The 6,940-nt window shown below is 40.8% G+C and overlaps 1 pseudogene; it reads left to right on the top strand.

Moving 5' to 3' along the window:
* Positions 1-4,082: 4,082 nt before the first annotated feature.
* On the top strand, positions 4,083-6,641 carry Nadk2-ps1 (NAD kinase 2, mitochondrial, pseudogene 1; annotated as a pseudogene).
* The last annotated feature ends 299 nt before the right edge of the window (positions 6,642-6,940 follow it).

Here is a 6,940-nt window from a genome sequence, read left to right as displayed (position 1 = left end):
AAAGCTGGTGAGGGGCTAGAGAGATGACTTAGTGGTTAAAAGCACTAAGTACTGTTCCTTAATAGACCATTTAAGAACTCAAACTGGATTGCCTGGACACTATAACAAGAAGGACAATGATACCAGACAGATTATAGGCCTTACATAAAAACAATTAGTCAAAAAATCTCATTCGTTATATATCCAAAACAATAATGCTGGAGACAATAATTTGGTATACAAGTCAATTTATAAATACAAGTGCTCAGTGTCCTCAATTTAATCCTCGAGGACTTACCTTAATAAATAATATCTTTACTATATCTTAAGAAATAAAAAGGGGGAGTTATCCCTGTATGCTAAATAATGCTCCTTTTATTTCAATTTTAAAATTTGGATGCCAAAGTTTATGGCACCCTACAACTAGGCATACTTCTGCCTAGGTGAAATAGAAAGATCCACATATTGACATGATCCTATCCAGGTATTTTATATGGGGAAGAGGAAATGTTTGTGTTTTTTCTACAGGATGCTACAAGAGTATGCCAGCTGCCAGAGGTCGTTGCTGAGACTTGCTGATCCTGGTTACATAAAGATTCAGCTCTCCTGGTTCGGGTCCCTAGAGTCATTCCTCTGCCCTGAGGAGAAGATGAAAGATTCCCCCTCATCTTTTGTCATCACAGAGATTTTGGCGTTGCTGCAGTCAGTGTTACCGCTGCGTGTGTCCCGTCCCACTGTGGCCTGCTCTCTGACCCTCTGTGCACTGCTGCTTTCTGGAGAAGACTGGACTCCAGCCATTGCTGCCCCCTTCATTCCCCTGGTGACTCTTGCTGCCTTAACTGGTGTTGTCATTTTACAGACTGTAGCTTCACAGGAATGCCACCTGCGTAAAGCTGCTGTAGACTGGGGAACTCTGCCCTGGTTATGCAGATCTCAGACATGGTTCCATTTCCTGCTGGTTGTTCCAGAGAAGAATGACTGATTCTGAACTGTCCTGGGAAAGACCTTGTTACTTTTGCTGCTATTGTAGCAGCCATTACTGCTGCAGACATTGTGTCTGCAGTGTCTGGAGTTATCCTCCTCCAATCTATTGTTAGACAAGCACAGTGGGTGAACTTTCTAGAGTAGTTGCTAACAATTGGGAATTCTAAATTTTATTATAGGAGCGGCTTGACTACGGCCCTTGGTGGTAACAGCTGAGGTGAACCAGATGAGGTGCCCACTACTTATTGGGAGTGGCTCTGTTTGGTGCAGCCCTATGCTGTGGATTAGTGTTCATGCTATGGTTGGTTTGCAAACTCAGATCTCAACAGAAACGTGACAAGGTCGTTGTCACTCAAGCACTTGTGGCCATTGAACAAGGGGCCTCCCCTGAAATTTGGTTATCTAATCTTCAAAAATTAGTCGGTATCTGAGTTCTCTGCTCTTATACCCCATGGATCTGTGGATCCATTACACTGGGATGAGAGAGACTCAATGATTCTTTGATCAGCCCTTCCACATCACTGAGGTTTCCTCATTACACGCGATAGGGTGATCATGATTTCCCCACTAACTCATTTTCTGGCTGGCCTCTTTTTAGAGTTCGCCCTAGGTCATTTAACAGTTACTGTCACACAGCACTGTGGTATCTAGAGACGGGCAACTTTCCTCATACACAGTACACAGGGCTCGGTGGCGATAGGGTTACCCTTCGATAAGGCTGTGACATAGAGGAACGACCTAAGACAGGAGCCACAACAGATGGACGTAACTGCAGAGACCTAGACCAGCCTAGATAATAATTTATTGTTATAAATAAAATAATAAGGGGGAGATGTAGAGGGCCACAATAACATTCGCCACCACAAGATGGCGCTGGCTTCCACTGCGCCAGCTGACTTCCTTTCAGGAAGTTAACTGTGTGCGCATGTGCAAGAGTGCCTTCGTGCCAGGTCTTTGCCCACTCTGGGGCGTGCCTAATGAGATCATGGGTAAGCAACCAATCAGGTGTGGATGCGCCGCGCTAGGGTGTATATAAGCTGCACCATGCTGGCGCCCGCCCGCCGCCCTCTATTATTAATAAATAATAAGCATTTTGGCTACAGAAGGATTCGTGTGTCCCCTTGTATTCTTGCTGGCGAGAGGTCGCGCGGGACAATAATTGATGTTTTAGGTAATATGAATCTCTGTTAATGGATATTTTGCAGTATACTATATGAAGATGCATTGATATGTCTGACAGTTTGAGTATCTTTTGCATATGTGGTATTTTGTATTAGGAAACATTTGGTTCAATCACACTACACTTTATAATATGAAACTATTTTCATGAATAACACTACCATTCTCATCAGTAAACTCAAAATATCAAGATTCACTCAAGTTTTTATAATCATCTGCAAGATTTCCATATTTTAGATTTTTGGTTGCATGAAAACTAATTTTTCCCATTGGCTATTGATACTATTAGCTGTTTTGCTTGAAGTGGCAGGATCCCTTTGATTACTTTGAGAAAATGCCTTCTAGGTACCCAAGTCTAAATGACAAGTGAAAATAATAAAATAACAAAATCATAGAAGAAAACTTCCCTAATCTAAGGAAAGAGATGCTCATACACGTACAAGAAGCCTACAGAACTCCAAAGAGATTAGACTAGAAAAGAAATTCCTCCCATCATATAATAGTCGAAACACTAAATGTACAAAATGAAGAAAGAATATTAAAAGCAGTAAGGGAAAAAGGTCAAGTAACATATAAAGTCAGACCTATAAGAATAACACCAGACTTCTCACCAGAGACTATAAAAGCAGAAGATGCTGGGCAGCTGTCATACAGATCCTAAGAGTACATAAATGCCAGCCCAGGCTACTACATCCAGTAAAACTCTCAATTAATATAGATAGAGAAATCAAGATATTCCATGACAAAATTAAATTTATGCAATATCTTTCTACAAATCCAGCCCGACAAAGGATAATAGATGGAAAACTCCAACACAGGGAGGATAACTATACCCTATAAAAAGCAGGGAAGTAATCTCCTTGCGAAGAAGAAGAAGAAGAAGAAGAAGAAGAAGAAGAAGAAGAAGAAGAAGGAGGAGGAGGAGGAGGAGGAGGAGGAGGAGGAGGAGGAGGAGGAGGAGGAGGAGGAGGAGAAGAAGAAGAAGAAGAAGAAGAAGAAGAAGAAGAAGAAGAAGAGATACATATATAATTCCTCCTCTAACATTTAAAATAACAGGAACAAAAATCATTATTCCTTAATATCTCTTAACATCAATGGGCTCAATTCCCCAATAAAAAGACATAGACTAACAGACTGGATATATAAAGAGGTCCCTGCATTTTGCTGCATACAGAAAACACACCATAAAGACAAAGACAGACACTACCTCAAAATAAAAGGCTGGAAAACAATTTTCCAAGCAAAAGATTCAAATAAACAAGGTCGAATATCACTTTAACATCATCGAATAAAATCGCCTTTCAACCAAAAGTCATCAAAAAAGGTAAGGAAGGACACGTTATATTCATCAAAGGAAAAATCCTCCAAGATGAACTCTCAATCTTAAATGTCTGTGCTCCAAATGCAAGGGCACCTACATTCATAAAAGAAACCTTGCTAAACCTCTAATCATAGACTGCAACTCACACAATAACAGGAGGATATTTCAACACCCCACTCTCATCAATGGAAAGATCATGGAAACAGAATTAAATGGAGATATAGAGAAACTAAAAGAAGTTATGAAGCAAATGGGCTGAACAAATAGTTAGAAAACATTTCATCTGAAAACAAAAGGATATACCTTATTCTAAGCACCACATAGTACCTTTTCCAGAAATAACCATATAATCGGTCACAAAACTGGATCAACAGATATAGAAAGATAGAAATAATCCCGTGCATCCTACTAGATCACCACAGATTAAGGCTGGACTTCAATAACAAAAAAATGACAGAAAGCCCACATATATATGGAAGTTGAACAAAGATCTACTCAATGACAATTTGGTCAAGAAATAAAGAAAGAAATTAAAGACGTCTTAGAATTTAATGAAAATGAAGGTACAACATACCCAAACTTATGGGACACAATGAAAGCTGTGCTAAGAGGAAAACTCATAGCTCTGAGTGCCTGCAGAAAGAAACAGGAGAGAGCATATGTCAGCAGCTTGACAGTACACCTAAGAGCTCTAGAAGAAAAAGAAGCAAATACACCCAGGAGGAGTAGAAGGCAGGAAATAATCAAACTCAGAGCTAAAATCAACCAAGTAGAAACAAAAAGGACCATAGAAAGAATCAACAGAACCAAAAATTGGTTCTTTGAGAAAATCAACAAGATAGATAAACTCTTAGCCAGACTAACGAGAGGACACAGAGAGTGTGTCCAAATTAACAAAAAACCGGAAATGAAAAGGGAGACGTAACTACAGATTCAGAGGAAATTCAAAAAATCATCAGATCCTACTACAAAAGCCTATTTTCAACAAAACCTGAAAATCTGCAGGAAATGAACAATTTCTTAGACAGATACCAGGAACTGAAGTTAAATCAGGAACAGATGAACCATTTAAACAACCCCATAACTCCTAATGAAATAGAAGCAGTCATTAAAGGTCTCCTAACCAAAAAGAACCCAGGTCCAGATGGGTTTAGTGCAGAATTCTATCAGACCTTCATAGAAGACCTCATACCAATACTTTTCAAACTATTCCACAAAATTGCAACAGATGGAGCACTACCAAATTCCTTCTATGAAACCACAATTACTCTTATAACTAAATCACACAAAGACCCAAAAAAGAAAGAGAACTTCAGACCAATTTCCCTTATGAATATTGATGCAAAAATACTTAATAAAATTCTGGGAAACCGAATCCAAGAGAACATCAAAACAATCATACACCATGATCAAGTAGACTTCATCCCAGGCAGGAAGGGATGGTTTAATACACAGAAAAACACACATGGTACCCACACATGAAACTCAAGAAGGATGACCAAAATGCGAATCCTTCACTCCTTTAAAAGGGGAGCAAGAATACCCTTGGGATGCAAACTTTAAAACAGAGACTGAAGGAACACCCATCTAGAGCCTGCCCCACATGTGGCCCATACATATACAGCCACCCAATTAGACAAGATGGATGAAGCAAAGAAGTGCAGACTGACAGGAGCTGGATGTAGATCTTGCCTGAGAGACACAGCCAGAATACAGCAAATACATAGGCAAATGCCAGCAGCAAACCACTGAACTGAGAACAGGACCCCTGTTGAAGGAATCCTAGAAAGGACTGAAAGAGCTTGAATGGGCTTGAGACCCCATATGAACAACAATGCCAATCAACCAGAGCTTCCAGGGACTAAGCCACTACCCAAAGACTATACATGGACTGACCCTGGGCTCCAACCTCATAGGTAGCAATGAATAGCCTAGTAAGAGCACCAGTGGAAGGGGAAGCCCTTGATCCTGCTAAGACTGAACCCCCAGTGAACGTGATTTTTCGGGAGAGGGCGGTAATTGGGGGAAGATGGGGAGGGGAACACCCATATAGAAGTGGAGGTGGAGAGGTTAGGGGGATGTTGGCCAGGAAACCGGGAAAGGGAATAACAATCGAAATGTAAATAAGAAATACTCAAGTTAATAAAGAAAGAAGAAAAAGAAGGCTCAAGCTACAGTGGGTTACTTGAGCGACATCATATCCACACCAAAAATGTAGAACACATAATTGATAGTTTATGGGATAAAGGGATTGAGGTGCACCTGGTAAAGCAGAGAGAGTACAATGAAGAGACTGTTAGATGGGCAGATGCTGTCATAGCCACAGGAGGTGTTGGCATGATGCTTCTGACCGGCAGTAATTTCTGGACAGACTTAAACTTGTCATTGGGTCAACATTGATCAGGACCAGTCTGAAGGTCATTTATGTCTGCCTGTGCGATACACACATTCCTTTCCCAAAGCCTTACAGAAGTTCTTGCGTGGTGAGTTCAGGTGGTTATGGAGGCAGCAGATCAGGTTATATCTGGAAGGGATCGTCATCAACCCCACTCCCGTGGACATTCACGAACAGCAGCTGAGCTTGAATCAGCACAGTCAAGCCTTTAACATCGAAAGAGTGAATGATGAAAGATCTGAGGCTTCAGGACCTCAGCTTCTGCCAGTGAGAGCACTCAACAAAGTCTTCATTGGGGAGAGCCTGTCATCCAAGGCTTCTAACTATGAAATTTCAGTTGATGATGGCCCATGGGAGAAGCAGAAGAGTTCAGGGCTCAATTTGTGTCCTGGAATAGGATCGAAGGCCTGGTCCTTCAATATTAACAGGGTTGCAGCGCAGGCCCTTGAAGATGTTTTAAATTTTGCCAGACGACAAGGAAATCTGACTCTTCCATTGAACAAAGAATTGGAACAAAGAAAAAGTAACAAACGAATATAACGAATCACTGCTCTATAGTCCAGAAGAACCAAAAGTACTTTTCATTATTCAAGAGCCAATAGCAAACAGAGTTTTCTCAAGCAGCCGTCAGTGTTGTTTCTCCACAAAATTTGTGTTCGTTCTTGGTGTTGGGATGCCTGCATGGTTGTGGATGGAGGAACATCTTTTGCGTTTAACGATGGAGCAATTGCTTCAGTGATGATCAATAAAGATGAGCTTCGAACTGTGATTGTAGAACAGTGAAGAGTTTCCTCAGATAATAGATTTGATTGCTGGAGACTTTTCTGCAGATAGAGATGGCCAGCCAGAGACCGACCCTTTTATGCTTCTTATGAGGGCTACTACTAGAGTCAAGGTGACAATGGGATGATGCATGTGCTATCCTGCTGATTCTGACAAGAGCTGTTCACCATGACAGACAGATGGACTAAATGGACTAGAATTATGTGAACCTGTATTATTTACAGTTGGTAACCAAAAGCATTGATACTCTTTAAAGAGTCAGGTTAAATAAAGGATTAAGTATTTAAGATTTGAAATTT

Source organism: Rattus norvegicus, chromosome X, assembly GCF_036323735.1.
Source record: "Rattus norvegicus strain BN/NHsdMcwi chromosome X, GRCr8, whole genome shotgun sequence".
In the NCBI taxonomy this organism is placed as follows: domain Eukaryota; kingdom Metazoa; phylum Chordata; class Mammalia; order Rodentia; family Muridae; genus Rattus; species Rattus norvegicus.
This window is presented reverse-complemented; position numbering and strand designations above follow the sequence as displayed.